Source organism: Rhinopithecus roxellana, chromosome 17 (assembly GCF_007565055.1).
Source record: "Rhinopithecus roxellana isolate Shanxi Qingling chromosome 17, ASM756505v1, whole genome shotgun sequence".
Classification (NCBI taxonomy): Eukaryota; Metazoa; Chordata; class Mammalia; order Primates; family Cercopithecidae; genus Rhinopithecus; species Rhinopithecus roxellana.
In genome coordinates, this window is record NC_044565.1 from 35,018,780 (window position 1) to 35,045,360 (window position 26,581).

Genomic DNA, 26,581 nt, shown 5'->3' on the forward strand with positions numbered 1-26,581 from the left:
CTTTAGTCTACAACTCCTTTGGATGGCTTTAAATCTACCACGTGCTCCAATGGTCCTGATAATGAGTAATGTCACATTGCCCCAGGTTTGATTGGGCACTTGCTTGGAGCCCTGTAGAGTAACTTGTACCATTTTTCTTTTCCAGACAAGAGAGAAGATAAGAGGCTACCGTAAGACTCAGCCTAGTGTCTGGCACTTACTTGGGATGATTTTAAATCTAATATATAAATATGGAATACAAATAGCAAAGTAATTGTTAGGCCACTTGCTTAAATGACAGAAGATTAGTAACTCAAGGACAATGACGTTAAACCATGGATCGGATGATGAGAGTTTGACTCCTTCAAGGTTCCTGAGCCTTTGCCTGTACCCCCTCCACAGTTCCTCCCAATGCTTATCCTTCCCCTTGACCCATAAACAGGTCATCTTTGAAACAGGGGATTCCTCCCAGACTTTTGTGCATCGACGGTTGCACAAGAGGCCAAAACTCCATCCCCTAAGATGATGGTTGTGACCTTGATTTACTTCTTAACCTGTATCCGAAATGCCTTCTGCCTAGAAGAGGTAAAACAACACTTCTTATTGTCCATCTGATTTGGATATGTCAAGGAACTTCCTTGAGACTCAGCTGGTTTTTAGTTTTCTTTCTTTCTGTGAAATGGGGTGGTTCGGAAGATTTGGTGACCACGTATGAAAGGGCTTTATAAGTTATAAATGCTCTATCAAGAGGTTGGGGCAGACCTACTCCTAACTGTGTGAGGTCTGAGGGAAGAACAGAAACGAAGGCACACATACACATCTGAATTTTGAAAAGTTGTAAAAACCGCCAAGTAAACACTTCAATCTTTCTGCCTTGACGGGACACCTTATAAAGAGCTGAAAGGCTGAATTTACATGTAGAATTTGTTGACTTCTTGTAGCCCTATGCTGCAGTGTAATCTTGCCTCCCCACACCTCTTCCCTACTTTTTCTGTCCCACCACAAAGGCCCTGGGTTCACAGGTGCAGGCATCACAGTCCATGGTTCAAGTTCTGCCTCCCCTCCAAGCAGCTACTTCTTGGCTACTTCCTCACCCCCATGGCTTAGAAGTGTTCCAGGAACCACAACAGGGAGCTTGGAGGTGGTGCGTTTATGATGCACATGATGAAGCATCGGGCTTTTTCTTTTCTTTGACATGGAGCTAAAATTTGTAATTGTCAAGATTTGAGGGCCATCATTTTGAGTTATAAGAAGTGAGTATCTTGAGACCATTATCCTATAGCATTTTCCTAGTGTAAATGACCATTTATCAAAGAGATTTAATAGCCGAAGAATAAATTTTGTCTTTGTAATTTTATTTTTTTATACTTCTGCAATTCTGAAACCAAGTTTACTTTCTCTGACCTTTTCTTTCTTTTCACAGTTTTTATTTTGAACAAGCTACAGTCAGGAAATAGAATTGAGATTTGTTATAGTCTCAATGCAAAATACTATCCACTGATGTGTGCTTTTGCTATCAGTTATTATATTTAGTTAACAAAGTGCTCTGATAATACATACAAAGTTTTGGTACAATGTTAAATTTCCCTGGAGACTGTTCATTCCCTTATCAAATATTTAAGTGGTTTCCACTGCATGGTGGGATGGTTTAAGATCCAAAAGGTACAGATAGACAGTTATGGAGGAAAGTATTAATCTGACTCAACTGAACCTTTGACTACCACAGAGGGAAATATCATCACAGATAGTAAGAATTGAAATGTTGATTTTTAACTGGTGGTTACAGTTTAGAAAATGAAAGATCATTTTGAATTCCTGTTTTAAGTTGTTTTGCCTTAATAATATCAGTCCCTTGCCCACTTACATGGTATTTGGATGCTTACTCTAACAATAAGGCCTAACTTGAAATGGCACAAGACATGGGAGCCCTGTGGCAAGTTCATAATCCTGATTCTGAGCAGGTGAGGATGAAGCATCGTTGCATCTAAAGGTGAGCATCAAGGAGACACACTTGCCCAGGAGTAGGGGAAATCCTATGTGGTAGCCACTGACTATCCAGCTGGATGCTTTTTAAAGGAAGGGCTTGAGGTATTGCTCACCAAATATTGTAGGCTAGCCTACAGAAGTCAGAAATGGCTAGGATGAAACCAGAAATGGTTGTCAGAGTTATCCACTAGGCTCCCCATCGGCTCAGTTGTACTAGAAATTTTACCAAAAGAGCTTAAACAATTTAAATTTAAGGCTTTGCTATCTATTAATTGTACTTGTCTTTTCTGGTCAGAAGTTTGAGAACCAGGATGGACACATAAATGCCACTGCTTTGTCACCGCTGTTTTGTCACCAAGGACCTTGCATGACACCAATAAAACAGCTAATTTTAAATAGGGTTATTATTATGTTTGACTCTATGCTAAGTCCTCCACAGGTATATTTTAGCCCTCATCATGTCCTATGAAATAGTATTATTTTATCTAGTACACAGAAGAGAAAAGGCACGAGATGTTAAATAACTTTGCCTGAGATCACATCACTGTGAGATGGTGGGACTGAGCTTCAAATGTGGACAGTGAGGTCAGACAGGAAACCATCATTTTGATCTCTGTTAATACCTCATTTACAGAACTGAGGATTTTGGACTGCTACAGGGTTTGGTATGTAGACCTGAGCTGATCTTCCCTAGACATGTGGGACCAGGAGACCCAGCTAATGCCTGTTTTATCCTTGTTAATAAGCAGAAATAAAAAGGTAAAATTTGGATTGATTTCTAGGAGGCAATATATCCAGAGTTCTGCCGGGGGAGGCTCTGAAGTTGAGGTCCAAAGGAACCAAATAACGTCCCCCCAAATCATCCACAATCCAAAGGCTGTAGGAAAGGAAATGATTGCCACTCTGTGTTAAGAATTCAGGCCCCTGGTTCAGGACCCACTGAGAGTAGTGATTGATGCACACTGAGTCATGAAGATGCTATCCTTTACCAAGTCTGTGGCTGTTGGTTGCATCAGGGCCTGGAACAGCTCCAGAGGCAGGCTGGTCTCTGGTATGGATCCATGGGCTCACCCCCTCCAACTCCCCACCACCAAGTGGGGCTTTTGGATTGAATATCCAAGGAACTGCCGTGGTATTGGCTTGAAGTTTCCAGATCTACAAATCTGATCTCTCCCCAAGGCTTACCTTGATGTTGATTCCAAGTCTACTGCACAAGGCTGACGATGATGTAAGAGACAAATGCTTGCAAGTTGGACACAGGCCCTTTTCAGGCTGGGGCAGAGCTGATGGGCAGACTGGGCTTTCGAGGTCTGAGAGGCTGAGTGGATGGCGGGGGGAACAGTCATACCAAGTGTTCTCTGTGATTTGTTCCTGAAAATTTGCATGATTGAGCTGCTGCAAAGAGTAGCACAGGCAATCCTTTTCAAAATCAGTGGCTCAGTCTCCTCAAATACAAAGTGTAGGATAATAATCTTAGGTCCTTTGGAGGACTTTAGAGGAATGGTGGCAACAGACAAACAAATATTACAAACTGTTATTATGTACGAAATACTGCAATGCTAAGTTTCAAAGAATTAAACTTTAATTCATGTATATGATATGAATAAAAGTCATAGTATTGGACTAGTTTATACACCGCTCTTTAAAGATGTATGATTATTACGATGATAATTATTAAAGATGACCTTTTTGTGTACTTTACCTTGTGAATCTTTACCTTGACTCTACTCTAGCCCACTGACACCCAGATTGTGGAAAAACCAGGTATAATTAAATATGAATAACTATAACAACAAGAAGTAGACAAATATAATAATAACAATAGAAAACTGACATAAAGTTTGGCACTTTAAAACTTTTCATTTATTTCCTAATTGCATAAGTAGCAACTCCACATGTTCTTCTTATTAAAAAATGTTAAACTGTATAGATCAGGCAAAGTCTCCAATGACATCCATCTAATCTCAGTGTCTTCTGAAAGAGGTACAGCAAACTGATCACACTGGTTTCATCTTTGTTTCATCTTCCAGATCTTTCTCTATACACTTGCATACATACACAAGTCTATATAGAAGCACATCCTTTGGATGGTTTCTTTATACAGACAGCATCATACAGTACCTCTATGCGACATCACTTTCTTTTTTTTCTCCCTTAATCTCGGTGATTTTTCTGTGTCAATGCAGCTCTATCTCATTCTTCTTAAACTGTTCCACCTAACTCCTTAGTGTGAGTCTACCAAGATTTATTAAACATTCCTTATTTCCTTTTGTATTTGCTTCTTTTTGCACATGTATGGTACCCTACAGAAATACACCCAATATGCACAGGGATGAGTATACAACTTGCTGTTTTGTCCAAATAAAGATTTTAGTAAAGAACAACTTGCCATATACTCTCCCCACTATTTTGTAAAATAAAATGTAAAAGAACAAGTCCATACTTATGAGGAACAAAATTACAGGAAAAAAAAAGAAAAAAGCAAACAAAAGAGACAGCCTTCTCCCAAGAAAGGATGGATGGAAGCCTACTGCAGATCACTGAAAATTTCATCAGAGATGAGCTCTGGTGCAAGAAGCTGCTTTGGAGAAGCATCGCTTAAGTTTCACCTCAGAAACAAGTGAGCTTTTCTTCCATCAAGTCTTATTGCTACCAAAAACAGCCTTTAGCATGGGACCATTTCCTAAATTGTGGTTGGTGTTCCCAGGGGAAATGCCGGATGACTTGAAGAGGTGACACACAAGTAAACATTCTCCAATTTAATAATTATATATTAGTTTAATATTTATTACAGAAAAAAGGATACTTAATATCTACTGCAAAAAACATGGGTTGACTGAAATAAAAAATATTTAGAATCAGATCTGCATGTACTGACATTAAAACAAACAAACAAACAAACAAACAAAAAAACAGCAAGGTTCAAGTTAGTGCTCTCTCTGTGACCCGGAGCAATTTCTTTAGTCTATTTGAACTCGGGTCTCCATCTCTAAGATGAGGTCAGTAATATTACCTCACTGGAATCCCATGGAGTTGATATGAGATGAAGAGTAGAATGTGTCTGGCACATAATGAGATGTGAATACATGTAGGGTTTACTCCTCTTTTTCTACTGTTTTCTCTTCCTCCCTCAGGATTTTCCATCCCAGAGTTGGAATCTAGTGTCCCATTCAGACAAAGTTTAAAAACTTTGTTCCTCAAAATCTTGCTAAGGTGTTAACTGCCAACGATATATTTGAATTGTAATCGTTCAAGTTCTGAAAGCCAACTAATCTATGTGCAAATAAATGAATCTCTTAGTGACAGAATTTCAGGCCCAGAGAGGACATTCTTGAGTAGGGAAGTATTCCTAGAGATAGAAAAAGAATACCATGTCAATTACTTGTTAGGTCCAAATGGGGTGCAGAAGAATCCGTGTTTGCTATATTCCAATTCAGAGTTGTCATTTCCTGTGGGCCAAGTTATTTGCTTCCTGACATACAAGACCAAGATAAAAAATCCATTAAGATCCAAAAAGAAATTTAGTTTATTTAAAAAAAAAAACCGGTTGTATCTGCTCATCCAGGAATAACCTAGGGGAAGTGAAAGCTCCTGGTTCAGATTTGAAAGTAGGTTTTATTTTCCATTGAATTGAAATGTACGAAGAAGCATGGCTTGCAGGAATCTCCCACCGGCTGCCCGAGGTCCTTTGTGAAAATGTAAGTTATACCGACTCTTATCCAGGGTGAGAGCTTCATGTATTGTCTGGAAACAATTAGAGGTATTTTTCCATCTTGCTCTGACAACCTCAGACACATAGGCAGTGGGAGTTGGGTGGGGGCAGGGGGCAGTCTAAGTTCCACTGTTAGCTATTTAAATGGTTAAAGTATTAAAACTAATTAAGTTGCATATGTTTGGAGCCCCAAAGGGTGGGCACTGGCAGAACAGGGAGCCTCAGAGAGGTTAAAAGTCACCAGGAAGAAAAATCTTGGAGCTCTGGAAAATATTTTGTCATTGCTAATGATTTTCCAGGACACTTTAGGAAAGTAGTGTGACAATGAAAAGCTGTTCAGGGAATGCCTGAACCAACATCAGAGGTGGTCTGGGAACCTGGGTGACTGCAGGTGAACCTGGCATCACTTGGCTTCAAATGTGGCATGAGGGCTACGGCCCCTGACCAGGTGAGACAGAGATTCCAGAGTGGCAGACTGTACCTGTACAAAGCTCATTTTGTCAAGGTATGCCAGTCTCCTGGAAACTGCATTTGGATTATTACAAAGAGAAAATGACATGAGTTTACTCATTGGTTTGTTTTGTTTTGAAAGAAGGCTGGAGGGGAAAGAGAGGTAGGCAAGGGGCCCAGGGAGCCGGAGCAGGCGCTCAGGGAAAAAGGACCAATGTGGACATGGAAGTACACAAATCCTGGGCCTACTTCATTTGGCAAGAGTTGTGAAAAGCCTTTACAACTTTATTTTAAAACTGAAGTTCGAGGCAAATGTTCCCACCTTTACCCTGTTTGTCAGCAATGTCCAAATTGCCAAGTGCAATTGTGTCAACAGCAGAAGGCTTTGCATTTGCCAAATGGCCATCAGCAAAAACACCTCACGTTTGGGTAGGGACCTAACACTTTGTGGCGTGTTTTCACAGCTATGGTTTAGTGGATCCTTATGGCAGACTTTTGGGGGAAGCAGAAAGGTGTTGCTATTTCAAAGATGGAGGAGAGGAGGCTCAGGGTGATGGAGGATCCTGTATGATCGCAGAGCCTGTGAGTGGTGGAGTGAGGATTTATTCCTGGCCCTGGCACTGCAGTCAGGTGTCTATCCTCATCCCACGCTGCCTCGCCACATGTAGCTGATACAACTGGGCTTCAAAACAAACTTTCTAAAATACAGAATTCAATAGAAAATCTCTGCCTTCAGATTCATCAGTAGATTGGTCAGGAATGAGAAGACATCTCATTTCTCTCCAATGAGCATCACTTAAGACTGGTTCTTGAGAATATGCCCTCTTCTTTTAAAATGCTTGCTTTTTTTTCATGGATAGAATAATTTATTATTATTATTATTTAATAAGAAACAAAGTAGCATTAAAGAAATATTCATAACATTGATTCTATGCTGAAGAAAACTAGTCAGTGTTTTCTTAGGAGACAAATTTATGTTTGCTCAGAGAGTCTCTTAATTTTGATCAAAGATGTACCTTTGTAGTATATGTGCCAATTGATTCTTGAGCCAAGTTGATATCAAACCTCTACCTTCTCCATCCATGACCCCGGAGCTGGCAATATTGCCCATGGAGACCCCTGTGGAAAGGTGGGCAAGGGTCCACATAGCAGGCTTCCAAGAAGAAAAAAGCAGGCATGCCCAAGACCAGGTGCTAAAATTCAGGAGATTTGCAGAAACTTTTTGCCCCTGATTCTTTATCTTTTTATCCTCATTTTATGCAAAACTTGAATGAATGTGTCTTACAGTTCCTTAGCAAATGTGGAGGAGGCAAGAGACCTGGCCCGCAGAAAAGAAGTAAAAGTTCAGAGTGTGACAACAAAAGCAGCATAAAGCCCAACAGACGCAGACTTAGGAACTACAGACATTTTTCAGCCACTTTGTCTAGAGGCAAATATTATCACCCAGCTCAATAGGCTTTGAAGTCAACATTCTTCTACTGCTATATACACTATTTGAACTCTTAAAGGAGGAGTCAAATTAGATTTGGTACATACTGCTTGAGAACACAGAAAATGTACAGTATTATTGAAAAATGATTCTTATCCAAACAATTAAAATAAATCTATTAGGCTGTAGTTTTTTCTTTATTGTGATAAAAAACACACACCATAAAATGTACCACCTTAGCCATCTTTAAGAGTGCAATTCAGTAGTATTAAACACATTTATATCGCTGTGCAAACAATCTCCAGAACTTTTTCACTTTGCAAAAACGAAACTCTATTTCCATTAAACAATTGCCTTTTTCTCTCCTCACTCCCAGACCCTGATAACCGGTCTCATTGGTTTGTTTGGTTTGAAAGAAGGCTACTTTCTGCCTCTATGAATTTGATGACTTTAGATACCTCATTTAAATGTAACCATACAGTATTTGTCTTCTTGTGATTGGCTCATGTCACTTAGCATCATATCCTTAAGGTTTATCCACATTGTAGCATATGATGGGATTTCTTCCATTTTTAGGGCTGAATAATATTCCATTGTATGTGTATACAACATTTTGTTTATTCATTCATCAGTGGAAGGAAATTTGGGTTGCTTTCACCGCATTGCTATTGTGAATGGTGCTGCTATGAACATGGATGTGCAAATATCTCCTCAAGAGCTTATTTCTATTGGTTTTTAAAGAGGTCATTCCAGGCCGGGCTTGGTGGCTCATGCCTGTAATCCCAGCACTTTGGGAGGCTGAGGCGGGCAGATCACGAGGTCAGGAGATCGAGACCATCCTGGCTAACATGATGAAACCCTGTCTCTACTAAAAATACAAAAAATTAGCCAGGCATGGTACCGGGCGCCTGGAGTTCCAGCTATTCGGGAGGCTGAGGCAGGAGAATGGCGTGAACCCGGGAGGCGGAGCTTGCAGTGAGCCGAGATCACACCACTGCACTCCAGCCTGGGCGACAGAGCGAGACTCTGTCTCAAAAACAAAATAGAACAACAACAATAGGTCATTCCTGTGCTATTCAGAAAACATGACTATCAAAAGTCACTTTAAAATGAGCCCTCTTTTCATCTCTATTATTTACAGACAGCTGAGTTTTCTTCATAATAAATGCTTTTGTGCAGTACCCTAAGAGTTGAGTTAGTGATATTCTAGGACCGGTAATCTTTATCTCCATCATTGAATAGGAATCTCATTTTCAGCCATGGCTACCCCATTCTCCTCCCATCCAAAGGCTTTGGGTGTGAGTGCTTCCTTCTTTCCTTTCCACGTGCCTTGCTTCCACCCTGTGACCTTCTTTTCCCTAAACACAGTAAAGTTCTGACGTGTCCAGGCCCACCCCCATCCTTACCTGGAGGGGACCACCACCCACCTCACCTCATTGGGTATCATTATTATGTCATCCAGATCAATCACTGGGCACTCGTGCTGTTGTAACTGTCGCTTTGATCATTCGTTACACTTTGCTAGTCCTCATCAGATCCAGGCTCCACTAATCGGAAACAGCAGCCCTCCAAAAGCAAGGCAACCTGGTGACCAGGGGCAATTACCACATTGTTTGGTTTTTAAATTAGTCCCTTCTTGGCACTCTGATCACCATCAGGAGGCTGGTGATTCAGAAACCGAGGGGGTGCCTGCTGCACGAGGGTAGGGTAAGGAGTGGGACACCTCCCCTAGCCTGCCCGGATTCAGGCACACCATGCCAGTGACTCTAAGTTGAAGGCCACCTCTATGGACCTGAAAAGCACATGGGCCATGACCTAGAGGCATAGCCTCCTTCTAAAAGGGAGTCCTGGCTGGGTATTCTCACCCAGGGGAACTTACATATAAGATGATGCCTGTCTTAGCTTGGCTTTCTCTGCTGGGAATTCTGGGATCTTAACATTAGGATTGAACCATGATAGTAGCACAATCCTGTGGCTCAACAGAAATCTATTTTCTTCTGGTCTACACCCAAGAGGGTGCAGGAAATGAGGGTAGGGTTGGGAGAGGTAGATATCTCTTGGATTTCCACATAAACGAAACAGATACTCTAGCTTCTAGCTCACATGCCTGGGGCTGGCCCTAGAGAAAGCTGTAAGAGGGTGGGTTAGTAGGAAATTAAAGGCCAATTTAAGCCGTCTTCCAGGGCTTCATTTTCTTTCATGTCAGTGTCTCCCAAACTTCAGGCATTTACATTGACATTCATGATTTTTGCTATGTCCAATCCTCTTTTATATTTTAAAAGAACTACTTAAAAATGGAAACTTTATCTCATATCTTGAATGGAAAGCAAGTGTTTCTTGTCTTCCTTACAGCAATGAGAGTCTTAAAATGTCATTTATTCCCACCTAAAATGTCATTTATTCCCACCCTAACTAGTACCCAGCCCCACTGATTAGCCCATAAATGAATACCTCTCATTTCCCTGCTAGTTCAGTTGTAGCTCCTTTCATGACTTGGGGTGGGACAGCTGGATGGCCACTGAATAGTGGTCATTGGATTTGGTGGATTACGTTTGTTAATGCACAGTTATTGTAGCTTATTCCTGTTAAGTATTTGTATTATACAAATTTGTATAGTAATGCCTCGTCTTGCAGGAATCCCTTTGCTGGTTCCACAGCAGGCTATGTGGAATAGGAATAAAACAGGAGCTTTATGGCCAGAGTACTTTCCCTGCTCCTGGGGACCTTCAAACTGTTTCCCAACACATCCCCAGTTTGCTGTCTTTGATTTTGCATGATACAATCGTGGTCAAAATAGGCAAGTTCCTAAGCTACCTTCGATAACATCTCAGATGGAGGCAGTTATGTTCCTAAGAGCAAGTTTCATAGAAAGTACACAAGAAGAAATGCGTGTACCTCCGGCTTTACCTCTTCTCTCTCAGAAGCTGCAGTTATCAGAAGGCACACAGCTCTAGCATGCCTTTTGATTTAAAGTAAAAAGGAGATATTTTGTTTTTCAGTAAGGCAGAATATATCTTAATGTAGTAATTGAATTTAGTTCTATTTAGTCTAGTTTGATGGGGGTAGAGCTAGAGTTATGAGGCCAGAATTGACATCGTTTAATACTTAACAGATGGATAGAAAACCAAAAGTTAGAAGATAAGAATGTCAGAAGGTTACCAGCTGCTGTGGGCACACAGTAAATGAAATGCATTTGAAAGGTTAGGCTCATGTTTAATACTTGTCTCTTCTTCTATTATATTTTACAATTACAAATTATTCAGAGGGAGAGCTGTTTTTTCTCTGAAACCCTAAGTGAGTTGCTATGCTCCAAAAAGATGTCTTTGTGTTTCATGTGAGATATACCTTATTATGCAAGAAGAGGCTGATACTCTTGAATGGTATAGAATTGGAGTAGTATTTTATTAGCTTAGCTCCATGATGCAGCAATCTTTGCTTTCTATTATCAAATTTGAAAGTCTGACCATTTTTGCTTTATATTCTCATATTTAAATGTCTGTCATTAAAGAGTTACATGAAGGTAAGTACACTCCCTGACATGTGCACTAATTTTCATGTCACTAGACATGAAAGTCTACTTCTAAGAGGGTTCATTAGGCAAGGGCCGCCTTCAAACTCTGGAAAGGGTAAATTCACCATTGAAAATGGAGGGAATTGCTCCACTGAAAGTTTCCTAACAGAAGACTTTCGGCACCAACTCTTTCTACATTGAGTCTTGTGTCTAATGTGGAGTCAGTCAAAATGAGTCCAGATGTTGAGGGATGACAGGAGCCCTGTGGAAAGAGCTTCACAGAGCCTGAGGCAGTGACTTCTTTAGGGATGTTTGGCCAGCCCTTAAACTACAGAGTCAGTCTGCCCAGCTTCCCGGTGGAGATTCAGTTGCTTAACTGTTTAGTGTGGATTCTTTAAAAAGCAATGAAATTAGTTCTTACCAGAAAAGCAGTTTGAAGCTATACAAAGCACTCTTTTGGTTAAATTGAGGGAAGTTGTTTGTATGCACATTTTTTGTAAAAACCATTAAATAATTCTTTTTTTGTCAAAATGGCAATACATAGGAAGAAATACGTAGGAAATAAGAGAAGTTATCAAAGAGAAAGTAGAACACTTGACAGAAACTCCACGTGTTACCAGTAGGATGGATTGGTTCTAGGGTTACAGGGGATTGCCAACGGATAATAGATTTGTCGGGAGGGGACTGGGTGGGGGGAGGGTGGGAAGGTTGCTGTGGAGAACCTGGTCAGACAATTGAAGCTCCAATAAACAAAATATGAAACCAAAACATGGCGTTGCCTTAAAGCATCAGCTAGTAATCTTTCTATCTTGAAAGCAAGTCATAGCCAATCAACGATTCTTTGTTGAATGTTGGTGATGCATTTATTACTGTGTTAGAATTTGTGGGAAACACTGTGGTGTAAGAAACAAGGAGTCTCAGGCCTCAGGGATTTATAAATTCATTGGGAAGCCAAGGGTTAATACAATAAGAGGCTCTAAGAGAACAATACATTCAAGCAATATAATCAACGGCCATTTCTTGCTCTTTCCTTGCAAATTCTTCTACTTCTTCCTTTTTAAATGTTGGTATTCTTCAAGTTTTGTACTTGACCATCCTTTTCTACTCCCAATACCAAATGTTAGTAATATGATGTATTGAAAACTAAATGACAATAGGGAGTGGAAAGCAAACATAAAGACATGAGTGGGTAGGTATAATAAGGAATGGCAGGGCTTGTGGTAAAATAAACAGCTCTTACCTGCCTAACAGCATCCAAATTTAAGTTTAAGTAATGTATATGTTTTTCTGACCCAAAAAATCACCTTTACTAGCTGGGATTTGGGCTCTCAGTGAGTGACCTATGATCTATATACTGACTTCTTCTGAACTTTGTTCTCTAAACCTGAGTTCGTCTCCCAAGTTTCACACTGATTTATCCAAATACCGAGTAGTCATCTGCATCTGGAAGTCCCCCAGAGGTCTTAATCAAGGGGCTAAATCTCACCCACTCCCTGTCCCATTATAGTGGAATATAGCCACACTCATCATTCACCTATCATCTACGGCTACCTTCATCCTACAAAGAGAGTTGAGTAGCTGTAACAGAGACCACATGTCCAACAAAGACTAAAATATTTACTATCTGGCCCCTTAGCAAAAAAGTTTGGCAAACCCTCCTTTAAAACAACATATCCTCAGATGCATTCATCCTTTCCCCCCAAACCAACCATCCAATGCATTTTAGTCAATATCTTCCTCATTTACTATGGATTCCCTCAGGTTCCTTCCTCCACTTCATGCCCCTGGTCTAGGACTTGTCCTGAGACCTGACATTGCTCATACCTCTTCCCTCCAGTCCATTTCCCCCACCACAGCCTTGGCTCTCTATTTCTCACCCATCTTAATAGTTTCCGCTATCCCTACAGACCACCAGATTTACATTTTTGTAAAAACAAATCTGATCAGGTCACTTCCCTATTTAGCATCCTTCACGGATGTCCATTTCCTCGTAGATAAAATAATTGTCTTTCTGAGGATACAATCCCCTTCCTCCTCTATAACCCTATTCGCAGGTTCAGCTTTGTCTTCCCTGCACTCACCTGCTCTCTAACGTCTGCCTACTGACATTTATCATTGCCTCGAATGGCTCATTCTCTCCTTCACGCCTGTGAGAGATGCGCAGACTGTTCTTTTATCTTTTCATTTTAAGGAACTTAATTGTCAAGATTCCACTTCAGCATCACTTTATTTGTGATGCTGTCTCACCTCTGATCTCTCCTGCCTCTGTCCTGCTCCCACCAGAATTATGGCCCCTTTATTCTGATTCTATAGTGTATTATGTATAAGTGTTGGAGTATGTGTCAAATTGCATTGAATCTTAATTACATTTAGTCCCCTCTCTCTCCTCATTAGGTGTGAACTCCCTGAGGGATCTTTTCTTACATATATTTGTGTCTCTAGTACTTATCATATGCTTGGCAAAAGATTAGATGCTCAATAAATGTTCAGTGAATTCCTGAAGTTGATTATAAGTCAGTAAGTTTTTAACAAACAAGGACTAATCCCTAACTGATACCTTGGGCATAAGGAGTAAATATAAATCTGTAATTGATTAAATGATGAGATAATTCAGGAGCACAGAGAGCCTTCTGAAATGCTGAATCACATCAGCATGTTATTCCCACCCTTAAACCCCTCCATGGCTTCCCATTGCACTTAGGATAAAACTCAAAATCTTTGAGGTGACCAACCTCAAACTTGATCAGGCAGGCCAATCTTTTACTACATACCCATGACTCACTGTGCTTCAGGCACACAGACCTTTCTCCTGTTTCTCAAAAGCACTACACTCTTTTCTGCCTTCGGGTCTTTGCACCCACTTTCCATCTTTTGGAAATACTCTCCTGCTCTTCCCCTGGCCAAATTCTATTCAACTCACCTGTCACAGTTGAAAGATTATGTCCTCCTAGGGACTTTGCCTATCTAGAATTCACCCCTGGAATGCCTGTTCTTTTCTGCAAAAGCATTCATTACCTTTTGAAGCCGTATGCTTACTTGCTGGTTGGTGTGTTTAACATTGTCATTCTGAAAACTCATAGCGCAAAGATCATATTGGTTTTATTGATTGCTGGCATTGCCTGGCACATTCAGGGTGCTCAATAAGGATTTGAGAAATAAAAGAATAATTGAAAAAGAGAACATTCTGGATATTTTTGAAGAGAGAGTGGTTAGATTGGTCAGCACTGTAAAGGGTAAACTAGAATGAAGAGTAACAGGAATGAAGGGGAACTTAAGGAAGCCCTTGCTTCTATGTGAGGCAAAAGTGTTACAGAATAACTGTGATGAAGTGAGGATGGAAGAAGAAGCAACTTTATCAGTCTATTCTAATTACATTCTTTTCGACCAGGAAAACAACACAAGAAACAAACCTCCAAGGATGAGTAAGAGGTTAAACAAGTTGGCCATTTTCAAACACATGTGTACTAAAATCATAGCTTTCACACACAACAACAACAACTAGTTTAAAAAATGCAAAGAAAAAAGCAATCCATTCAAAGTAGCAAACAAAATTTTTAAAATCATAAACTAATAAGAATTATGTGAAAGACCTTAAGCATCAGCAAGATTATAAAGAAGACTTCCACAAGTCTTGAAATTACCATATTTTTAAATGAAAAGTCTCATCTTATTAAAGGTGAGTTACCGACCTATACTAGTCGGTAAATGGAATGCAATTCTTTTCAAAGTGCTCTATGGATTTTTGTGAAATTTGACAAACAGGATATTTACGATCACCTGAATAAATAAATGTTTGAGTTTGAGACAAGCCTGGGCAACACAGTGAGACCCCAAATATACAAAAAATAATTTAAACAAAAATTAGCCAGTCATGATAGTGTGTGCCTGTAGTATGACCTATTCAGGAGGCTGAGGTGGGAGGATCGCGTGAGCCCAGGAGTTTGAGGTTATAGGGAGCTACCATTGCATCACTGCACTCCAGCCCGGTGACACCCTGTCTCTTAAAAAATGAAAAAGACAAAAGAAAAGAAAATGGAAAAAAAAAATGAAGCAATGAGGAGGAAGGTGTCTTCCCATATATTAACAATTTTAAGCTATATTAAGTAAGGCAGTATGGTAAATAGTGCCAGAGTAGCCAAAGAAACTCATTGAGCCAAATGAAAGATTCAGAATTAGAGCCATCTATAAAAGATTTTAATATGGTAAACAAGGTATTTTAAATTACTGAGGCAAGGATGGATTATTCAATAAAAAATTTCGATAGTTGAAAAAACTGAAATTAAATCTACCTCATAAAAACGCCATTTACACATATTTAAATATAATATGGTATATATTATAAGTATATAATATGTATAAATAAAGCATTAAAATATTAAGAGGAAATGCTCACATGATCTTTGGATGGGAAAGTGCTCTCCATGAGACTAAAAGTAGAAATCCCAAAGGAAGACTGATTTCTTCAACTACATAAACATTTAAAATTCCATTGCTAGAAAATCATAACAAGGTTAAAAGTTAAATGGTAATCTAGAAAAATACTTGCAACGTTTTAATAGACAAATGTTAGTGTCTCTAATAGATAAGAGCTCTTAAAAATCAAAAATTTTTAATTGGCAAACTTTCTGAAAAATGGATTAAAATAGGCAATTAACACACACATACACAATATGAAAAGAAATACAGATGTCTCACATTATAAGAAGATGTTTAATTTCACTAGTCATCAAAGAAATGCAAATGATATCAGTTGCAAGATACAATTTTCACCTACCTATCTGACAAAATAAACATTAAGTAGTAAATTAACCCCAGAGGTGTTATAAATTGTCGAAATTTCTTTAGAGGTTAATATACGTCAAAGGCAACAAAAAACTTTTGAATCAAAAATCCCATTTCTAGAAAAATTTTCCCTACAAATTAAAACTATACCTGAAGACTTTATGTATTAAGTCATTTATAACTTGCAATTGTTTGCTCAATATTTATCAAGCACCCAGCAGGTTCTAGTTACTGTAAGGATGGGTTGATACAGGAATACACAAGCCAGATATAACCTCTGCCTTCATGGAGCTTGCACTCTCATAGGAAAGACAGGTGGTAAATAAGTAACCAAATCAATAAGATGATAATTAGGGACTGTTGAACGTGATGAAGAAAATAAACAGGAAAGCTATGACAGTCAGATGATAGGGAAGGCTTTTCTTAAGAGATGACATTTAAACTAGGACATGAAGGCTATAAATAAGATAATTTTCCAAACAAACAAACAGAAAAACAGGTGTAGGAAACAGCAAATGTAAAAGTCTTTGGGAAGGAAAGAGCTTAGCACATTTGAAGACCTGACAGAAGTCCAGGAAACTACAGAAGAGTAACCCTAGGGGGTGGGTGGCATGGGAAGGTGGGCAAAGAAGGTGGCAGTGGTGTGTTGATGGAGGTGAGGTCGGCATTGGCCATCCAAGCAGGACTTTGTCGGGCATGCTGAGGAGGTTGGAACTACAATGGGAAGTCACTGCAGGATTTTGAAAGGGGAGACATGTGATCTAATTTGTACTTTAGGACATTACTTTGGTTGCCATATGGAGGGTGGATTTGGCGGGGGCCGGGGGCAGCAATTGAGAAAGCAGGAAAATTGGTTAGGAAGCTATCACAAAATCAGAGGGAGAGGTGATGGTACGTTGGATGCATCTGATGGTGGAGATAATGAGGATGTGACAGAGATCATTTAAAATGGTAAAAATTTTGTAACCCTCCACATTCTGTGAGACAGGGAATGCTGAATAAAATTATGAGCTCCTAAGCTACCATTAAAAATGAATTGTCAGCCAAATGTGGTGATTCCAGCACTCCCGGAGACAAAGGAGGGAGGATCACTGGAGCCCAAGAGTTTGAGACCAGCCTGAGCAACATAGTGAGACCTTGTCTCAAAAAAAAAAAAAAAAAAAAAAAAAATTAAAAATTAGCTGGGCATGATGGCATGTGCCTGTACTCCTAGCTACTCAGGAGGCTGAGGTGGGAGGATCGCTTGAGTTTGGGAGTTTGAGGCTGTGGTGAGCCATGATTATGCCACTGAACTCCAGCTTGGGCAAAAAAAAAAAAAAAAAAAAAAAGAATTGTCAGAGACAATCTTGACATAATAGGCACTTTTTGAATATTAAGTGAATAAACTGATGGACAAATTGAGAAATAATAAGAGGAAGTAAATTGGTGGAACCAAGTCCTGGAGAAGACATAAAGTATGACCAAAGCAGAGGCAGAAAAGTATTCTGGGCAAAGAAAGTTTCTACTTTCCAGGTGACCACAGGTTCTGGCTCACCCAGGACAGTTGTTGTACACTGTGTCCACAGGTTCTAGTGCATTGTGTGCTTGTGTGTCCTTTCACTCTCAGAAGTATCATGGTTTGAATGAGAAATTACATGGTCCCTCCATAGTGCTTCACCCATGACAGAAATGAAGGGAGAAAGGAAGTTCTGTTAAAGAAGCAGAGAGATGTTCAGTGGAATAGTAAGAGCTCACAAGAGGTTGCCTCAGTCACCGCAGTGAGGTAAGAGGCTGAGTTTTCAGGGCACCCAGGATGATGGTGGGTTTGGGTCTTGTGGAGGGTAGGAGAAGCTGGTACCACCAACACGGTGAAACTCCTGGGAAGCCAAGAGATAAACTGAAAGATGCTCAGGGGATCTCCACGGCCGGACAGCATTTCATCTATGGCACTTAAAATCTGGAGTCTTTGAGTTTCTATGTTCATAATTTAGATTCAACAAAGATCAATTTAATTATCTGTAGTGTCATATTTACGGTACATTTATTTTATTTTGTCCTTTGAAAACTAGAAAGCCATGTATCTGAAATTCTTTTCACAAAATCAGAACCCTCTATTCAGTCCTTCAAATAAAACTAACCCCTTGGGTCAATGATCATGCATTTCTTTCTTTCTATCCTCCCCCCCCCCCCCAAGACAGGGTCTTGCTTTATTGCCCAGGCTGGAGTGCAGTGGTGTGATCATGGCTCACTGCAGCCTTCATGTTCTGGGCTCAAGGATTCTCTCACCTCAGTCTCCCAAGTAGCTGGGACTACAGGCATGTGCTACCACACCCGGCTAATTTGGTTTATTTATTGTAGAGACGAGGTCTCACTTTCTTTTCCAGGCTGATCACAAACTCCTGGAATCAAGCAGCCCTCCTGCCTCGGCTGCCCAAAGGCCTGGGATTACAAGGGTGAGCTACAGTACTCAGCTGATATGGATTTCAATTTTTATCTTTTTGTTTACTCAACAAATATTTATGTGTCACAGCACCTCATTGTATGATTGTATGTCTCTGAGACAGCATGACACTGGTCCCACCAACTACTGCCAATCTGTTTACATTTCCACCTTCCTCCTAGCAATAAAGGCTCTAAACATAGACAAACATTCCAACAATCATTTTCTTTCACAAGCTCATGCACAAACTCACTCTCTTCTTTCTTTCTCTCCCAGTCTCAGCCTGTCTCCAAAAAATACACATTAGATTTTTCTCCTTCAATATTTCTTTGCTTTCCTACATCCACACAAGCTAATGCATCAACTGTTTTTAAAAAGCTATGCATACAAAGATTTGAATGCAAATGCTCATAACAGCTTCATTCCTAAATTCAGAAAAACTGGAAACAATCCAAGTGTCCTTCAGTGGATAAACAAATGGTGGTATAGCCACATAATGGAATTTTTCCTATCAATATAAAGGAACTGATGTGTGGAAGAACACGGATAAGTTTCAAATGCACTGTGCTGAGTAAAAGAAGTCAGATTCGAAGGGTTATATACTGTATGGTTTCGTCTATATGGCAATATGGAAAAAGCAAACTGGATCAGTGGTGCTTGGGACTGTGGTTGGGGAAAAGAGATTGACTATGAAGGGACAGGAGGAAGCTTTCTGGGGTGATTTAAATATTCTGTATCTTGGTTGTTATATAACTGTATGTGTTTCTCAAAACACAACTATCTGCATAATTTAGAAAGGATGAGTTTATCATTTGTAAATCATGCCTCAATAAACCCAACTGCTTAAAGCTTCTGGCAGATTGTTTTTCTAGACACACACACACACACGAGTGAGAGACAAAACAAGAGAAAAGAAAATTCAAGTGAAGAAAGGAAGAGACTGATAGGATGGAAAAGGAAGAGAGATTTTGGTGAGGTTCTTTTGGTAAAGCAATGTAATTGCTAGTTGATTAAATAGAAATGTGGTACTTAACTGCCTGAAATTGTCAGACACGTCAAGAACATATTGGAGGAATAAAATATCACCCATAAAATTTGAGAATGTCCCTAAAAAAGAGTAAATAAAATATGTTGAAAATAAGAGTTTGTCATTGTAGAGTAGTACAAAAAATGATGCTTCTACTTGTCTAGGACAGAACTCTATTGTGAACCTCTTCCAGGCTTGTGCTTATCTGCACAGCTGTGTAGAATCAAACAGGGATATTGAGGATGCCCCTCCATCCCCAAACCTGAAAGTCAAGGAGGTAGCAGCAGCTATCCCTGTTCACAGCACTGTCCTCTTCAGAGACACAGCCATCCAAAGACATTAGCCAGTTCACAGCATAGTCAGCGGAAAAGAGTGAGTGGCTTGTTGTTCTGCATTGAGAGAGTGCGAGTAAATTAATATAAAGGATTCTATCTAAAATCTACACATGGCATGGCGTTAGGTTTATTTTTCAATCAGAAAGGAGAGCATATAATGGGCCAGTTCATACGCATGAGTCCAAAGACAGCACAGAAAATATTAGTATTGAGGTAGATACAGGTAATTTAGCTCACGGAAAGAGACTGGCTAAATTATGGGAAGAGTTGACTTCTGCAAGGACAAGTTCTTACTGTGGAAAATCCATGCCCCCTCAATCCCATCTCCCACCCCCTACCCTGAACTTCTCTTTTGAACACTCACATTAGCGCTTTGGCTTCTTGCCCAAGAACTTGAAAATGAAAGGATAAAAAGTGAGCTTAATGTTCTTTGCTAGGCATAAGTCCCCTTTATTCTTTAACACAGGCTCAGGAGGTCCCCTGAGAAATAATGAGTAAGAATTTAGTATTTTTAATAGAATGATTTGAGGGCAGCATCACAAGGATTTAGTGGGGGCCATAAGAGTAAGAACCCCTGTTGGTCTCTGAGGTCTGTTCTCCAGAGTTTGGCCATTCTGTTTTCACATATGGGAAAATGCAGGTAGAGTTTTCTTTCCAACCTTAACATCCTCTGTTAAATCATATGCTTGTATTTCTCAGCCACTTCTGTCCAAACATGTTTTCCTAATGAGGCATTATGTTCCTATGAAATTAAGCTGCTTTTCTTCAAAACTAATATTTTGTTTTTTAAAAAACCACGTGTAGTAAACACTATTGGATTGTGGCTGTGGACAATAACACTATGTTATTTAGAAATAGTCTTTGGTGGTAGTTCCAGATACCAGCAGCCACCAATTGCAATTTATATGTGTTCCAAAAGCACATTTTTGGAACAGGTTTCTTATAGAATTTATTACATATGATACTTTCCAAGCTAGCCTATAGTGACTAACTAAAAGGAACAAAAGTCTATAATAACATCATGGTCATGGTCAAAAAAAATAAAGCAGGAAGTTTTAGAAATTATTGAGACAAAATAACAATGCACTAGAAAAAAACAAAGTCCAGAAAGGTTACAGAAAAAAAATACACATCAAACCAAACAAAAATCCAAAGAATCATTTATCTTGTATATGGATATCTGAGACAAAGTGAGTAAATTACAAGAAAATTTTCAACAAGTTTACATAAAAATTTTGAGGGGGCTTTCTAGGTTGTAAAATTAATGGCACTGTTTTTTGTTAAATTACATTTCTATCAAAAGGAACAAATTTTATTTTCCTTGGTAATGAAAATTGCTAACTTTAGGATTGGTTTGGAGGCTCACAAATGGGAAGTTGATAGGAAAAGAAATCCTGAAAAGTGGAGTTTTCCTGAGGCAAGAGGAGACGGTGGGTTTCTTGCTTTTCTTATTATATGAAAACCAATGTTCCTTCTGGTCTTCCCCAGGTAACCTCTTTTTCACCCATTGATTATAAACTGATGACTCTCAAATTTGTTTCTGAAGCTTGCACCATCTTCAGGAACTTCAGACTTCTTTCATTCCTTCCACCAATTTGACTCACAGATGAGTCTGTGATAATTTGTCCAACAAGTACACACATCCCCCCTAGATTCCTTCCCAGTCCCATTCCCCAGAAGACAGAAGAAGAAAGAATGCACTCCTTTTCCTCCTGCGCCGCTTGATAGCATCCTCTCACCTCCCCAGTCCTCTGGGCCAGATGTACTAGGGTCATCTTTGACTTTTCTCCCTGGACCTCACATGTAATCAGCCCTCATATCCTCTCACATTTCCCTACTAAATGTCTCTCAAACTTGTTGCTTCCTTCCCATCCCTAGCACTACTGCAATAATTCCATTTTTACAGTAACCAGTCTTCCTGCCTTCAGTCTTGCTCCTTGCAGTCAATTTTCCAAATTGCCAAGGAAAGGACAGCTGCTCTGTGCAAAACTCTTCCTGGATCCCCAGTCACTTACTACAGGACGGCCCAAAGGGAGACCACCTGCTTCCATATCAGTGAGGGGTCAGGGGACGTGGTGCAAGGGTGTGCTTACCAAAGGGCAGATTCGTGAGCTCTGCTGTGGGACAACAGAATATGAATCTTGCAGGAGAAGGGGAGTAGGTAAGACGTAGAAAGCAGCGACATTAAGCAGGTTTGAATGATTTCTTTCTGTGTGTACTTATGTTTGGAAGCCGCGGACTGAGGGGTCAATCCTCCTCCTTCTATAGCCCGTCTCCCTTTTCTGACACACACCAGGCTGTTTCCTAGATTCTTTTGCATGTATTTTTGCCTTGCCTGGAATATCCCTCTGCCCCCTGTCTCCCTGGTACATGTGATTCACCTCCCAAATCCCAGCAGAAGCTGGCAAACTGAGATAGAATGAAAGCAATTATTTGTTCTAAGGTTTCCAAGGGTGCTCATGGCAGTGGTTAAGGTACATTTTAACGGCCATTTTCTATGTCTCTTTTGGTTGCCATGAAAGAAATAACCAGAAATCCTCTATTCCCTGATCTTCATTTAAGAATAGAACCAACTAACTCATTTGAAAATGGGACACAAAAATAAGCTCACACGTGCCCCCGTTGACATTTATATGGGGGCCACATAGGAGCCACATGGAAACAGATTTTTTCTGGCTTTATCAAAGGAAAGACCCTCAAAAAGCAAGAATAATCATTATCATTTGTTCTAAAATCCAAATGTATATTTTCCATCCTTTTTATTTACAATATAAAGTGCTTTTCTCAGTAAATCAACAAATATGAGTATTCATGTCACCAAGTGCTGATGATTAAAAATAATTACTTTAATGGGAGCTGGCCTGATGCCAAACATGATCAGGTTTTGCATTTCAAGCATGATCATGGATAATTTACATCTCCTTTCACACCAATGCCCCACCATGCTTAATGGATTCTATTTTAGTTTTTATGAATTAATAGAAATTTAGTGCCTCATTCCCTATATTATAGTCTACCATTTGCTTTCAGAATCCACAGAATTATCTTAAAAAAAAAACTGAATGGCTCAACATCATATAATTCTTCAAGTTACTTATTTAAAATGTTTAGCTGTCTGCTTTCTGTGAGTCCTAAGAGGACAGAGTAGAAAGGAGAAACAGAACCCAGTCTTAAGCAACCCAGGAGGGCTCTTAGTTATGGCAAGGAGACCTCTGAGCCCAAGTTGGTGCCCTGCTTCTTTCACAAACAAAGCACAGGACCCCTCAAAATTCAGGTCACAGCCTGAGGGTCCTACTGGCAGTACTTCTCAGCATGAGGGAAGACAGGGCCATATTTTTTCCTTTTTTCATTAAAAAAAATTCCTTTGAGTTTTCATATGTAATGAAGAGATGTCAAAACAACATTACAAAGAATTGTAGTAGGTTTTTAAAATGTTTACATTTAACAAATTAACACTTTTAAGAAAAAGTGCAATATAATTGAATTATTCAGATGATAATTATAGGATTGATTAACAAGATATATATTAATACTTGGTACCCTAAAGGCAGTGTGGCCCAGTAATAGGAATCCAGTTTCAATTTGTATAATTTTTTTGGAAACCTATCTATGTATCCCTGTGGCACTACATGGACAAACGACAGTATACAGTCATTCATAGCTAATGTTAAAAGTAAACATTTCCAGCCTCACCAACATGGTGAAACTCCATCTCTACTAAAAGAAATAATAACAATAATAAAAATTAGCCAGGCATGGTGGCATGTGCCTCTGTAATCCCAGCTACTCAAGATGTTGAGGCAGAATGCTGAGGCAGGATGCTTGCATCCGGGAGGCATTGAGCAGTGAGCCTAGATTGGGACACTGCACTCCAGCCTGGGTGACAGAGTGAGACTCTGTCTCAAAAAAACAAAACAAACAAAAAAAAGTAAACATCTGATACTCCCAAGTGAATGTGAGTTCTGGTCTTCCTGCTAGACAGATTTATTAAAATGTGTAAAGTATATACACCCTTAAAATATATTATTTGTTGATAAGGTGAAGGCAGAAAAAGGAAGGTATTCCCAAGAAATTGGCTCAAAGGTATGGCTGTAGTAAGCAAGGAAGACCCAGAAATGTTGCCAGGTCTTGGGTTAAGAAGAGGTCCTCTTTGTGCTGGGGAGAGGCAGCAGAAGGGTTAATGGGCAAAGGTGCCCTGGGCATCTATAAACCTGGAACAGCTTATTCTAAACATTCCTTGCATAGCTTGAACCTTGCTGGCCAATGGTAGGCATGAAAAGACATAGACTTATTTGTTTATTCTGATTTATGTGTTACCTGTGCCAGTCTCTCTGGCAACAAGAAAGTGTAACTATAACCTGGATAGTGCTTTCATTTATAGTATCTCCTTTGCCATCCCTCTGAAAACTCAAGAAAACTTTGGAGAAAAGCTCAATAAAACAGGGGAGAAAAGAACATTTTGCAAGAAGAGCTGACTAGGATTCTAGATATGTGATGTGCACATGTTTATAATATGGTTGGAAGAAAGGACTGAAGTTATTCCATTTGCTTTGGGAAGGAAACCAAAGCATATCAGATAATTAGGCTGCCCACCAAGGAATCAAGTCCTTTTACATAATTATCAAAAATGTTACTCTTTCTCCAAGGGTCAGCATCTTCTCCTATTTTGCCTGACCTAGAATAGATCTTGGTATCAAAATGGCCTTGGACAGGGACTCTTCTTATTCTGCAGCCCAAAGTACAGGGTTGGTGATTTCCATCCAGTTGGATAGTCCATATATAGAGAAGCACCCTTAGGCATTTGTAATAATTAATGTGAGATAGATATGGCTCACCAAAGCCAGTCACCTGTACCTTATCCTACCAATTCACCTGCACCTTCTACAGAAACCTCTCAACTCTCTGGAAAGGTCACACACACACACACACACACACACACACACACACACAAAGAGATAAAGAACAGGGGAGATGTGAGGGGAGAATAAGAAAGAGAGAGAGAGAAGGAGGGAGACTTCAACTCTAGTATTTTTTTTTTTTTTTTTTTTGGTTTATTTCCTTGTGCTTTCTCAGGCTACTCCTGTCCAAAGCATCAGCATGCACATGGGTCATCTATAAACACATCCTAAGACATGTATCTTATGCAATAATAGCATCTACTCTTTATTTACATTCTCACCCCAAAAACATTTATTTAATATTTATTGAATATACTGTGGACATCATGCTAGTTATTAGAGACAAAACTAGTCTGTAAGACACAATCTTTATTCTTAAAGAGATGGCAAGTCACTGGGAAAACAGACATGAAAATAGATCATTAGAATACAGTGTGGAAAGTGCTGTAAGTTCAATTGTGTGCTGTGCAGGGAGAGACTGGTCCAGCAGAGGCAAGACTCATGACCTTCTCTGAGGAGGACCTTGCAATCCTGTTGGGACAAGAACCTAATTAATTAATGAGTGAAGCAGCATTGTATAAGTATGTTCTGTGCTCATAAAGTGAAATTGTCATCCTGAAGTTTCAGACAATTAGAAGAGTAGGCTGTGTGATTCAAGGAATACACTAGGGCATATGCATGAGGGTGAGCATAGAGACCACTGCTGTCTCAGCAGAGAGCCCTGTACTTTTTCTTAATAGTGACAATAGTTACAATGAACTGAGTTGTACTGCTGTAGCGTTTTAAACTTATCTCATTTATTCCTTATAATAATGCTTTGAGGTAGCTACACACAAGGATTACATCCATTCTAGGATAGGCCAAATGTGGTTTGCTGATTGGCCCAAGGTCTTACTGCTGGAACATGATGGAGCTGAGATTTGAACACACCAGAACCCACAAGCTCTTTTTATCAAGGCCCATTCTGCCCCTGCCAATGACGTAGCCCACACCTTGGGTGGCTTTTCTGCCATTATCTGAAGCTAACAAATTGTACCAGTCTCATCCTCTGTGGCTCAGGGATGGGGCTGAAGACACTGAAGACAGTGACTATTCCTCCTGCACATGCACAGAGTTGGGCAGAATGAAGTTCCTGAGCTCTTTGCTGCTGCAGCTTCAGTTGGAGGGGAGGAAAGTGACCCTGGATGACCAAAGTGTATGTACAATAATTCCCTTCTCCACCCACCTTCCCCACCACCCCTAAACAAGGGTGGTTTTACATGGAAGCAGTGGAAGTAGGAAATGGGCACCTAATGGGACCTGCTTTCACACCCTATTTGGCTATTCCCTGTTCCGTGTTCAACATTCTAGGTTGGGAGAGGCGGACTTTTGGTCCTTAAGCTCTATCTACTAAAGAGCCCCTTTCTCTGACTTTTCTTGATTAATCTGCAGATTTCCCCAGAGATCTTTCCTTCCTTCTGTCTCCTGTGTTATGGTTTTGGTTGCTCCAAAGTTGGTGGGTTATTGTTGACCCAAAAGGCAACTTAAAAGGCTACCTGAGCAATGAAAATAAAAGAAAAGGAACGACAAATTTACTTTGCAAGCAAGGCCATTCTTAATACGCAGTGGCAGATTAGAGCCTGGTTGTGAGAGGCCTGGAACCTATTATTCAAGTCCATGACTTATGTAGGTCAATGTAAATAACCCCAGGCATAAAAAGGGGAATGTTTATGATGGGCGAGGCATCCAATTCAAGTGGATGGTTCAACATGCATTATAGTGTTTCAAGCCAATTTTTAACTGAAAAGAAAGCACAAAGATTGGGATAGCAACTGAACCTCACTCCTTAGTGTAGAGGAAGGCAGTGGGATCACTTACACTTCCTACAAGTGTCATTGTTGCCAATTTTGACAGATTTTCCATGTCCCTTTGGGTGCTTTCAACTGAGACAATCTGCTTTGGTGCCTTAGTTATGTACTCATGCTTTGAACAGTCAAGTGTATCAAATACATGGTTAATTGGAAGAGAATTGATCATGCTTCATTTTTAATAGTCTTACTAATCTAGTTAAATA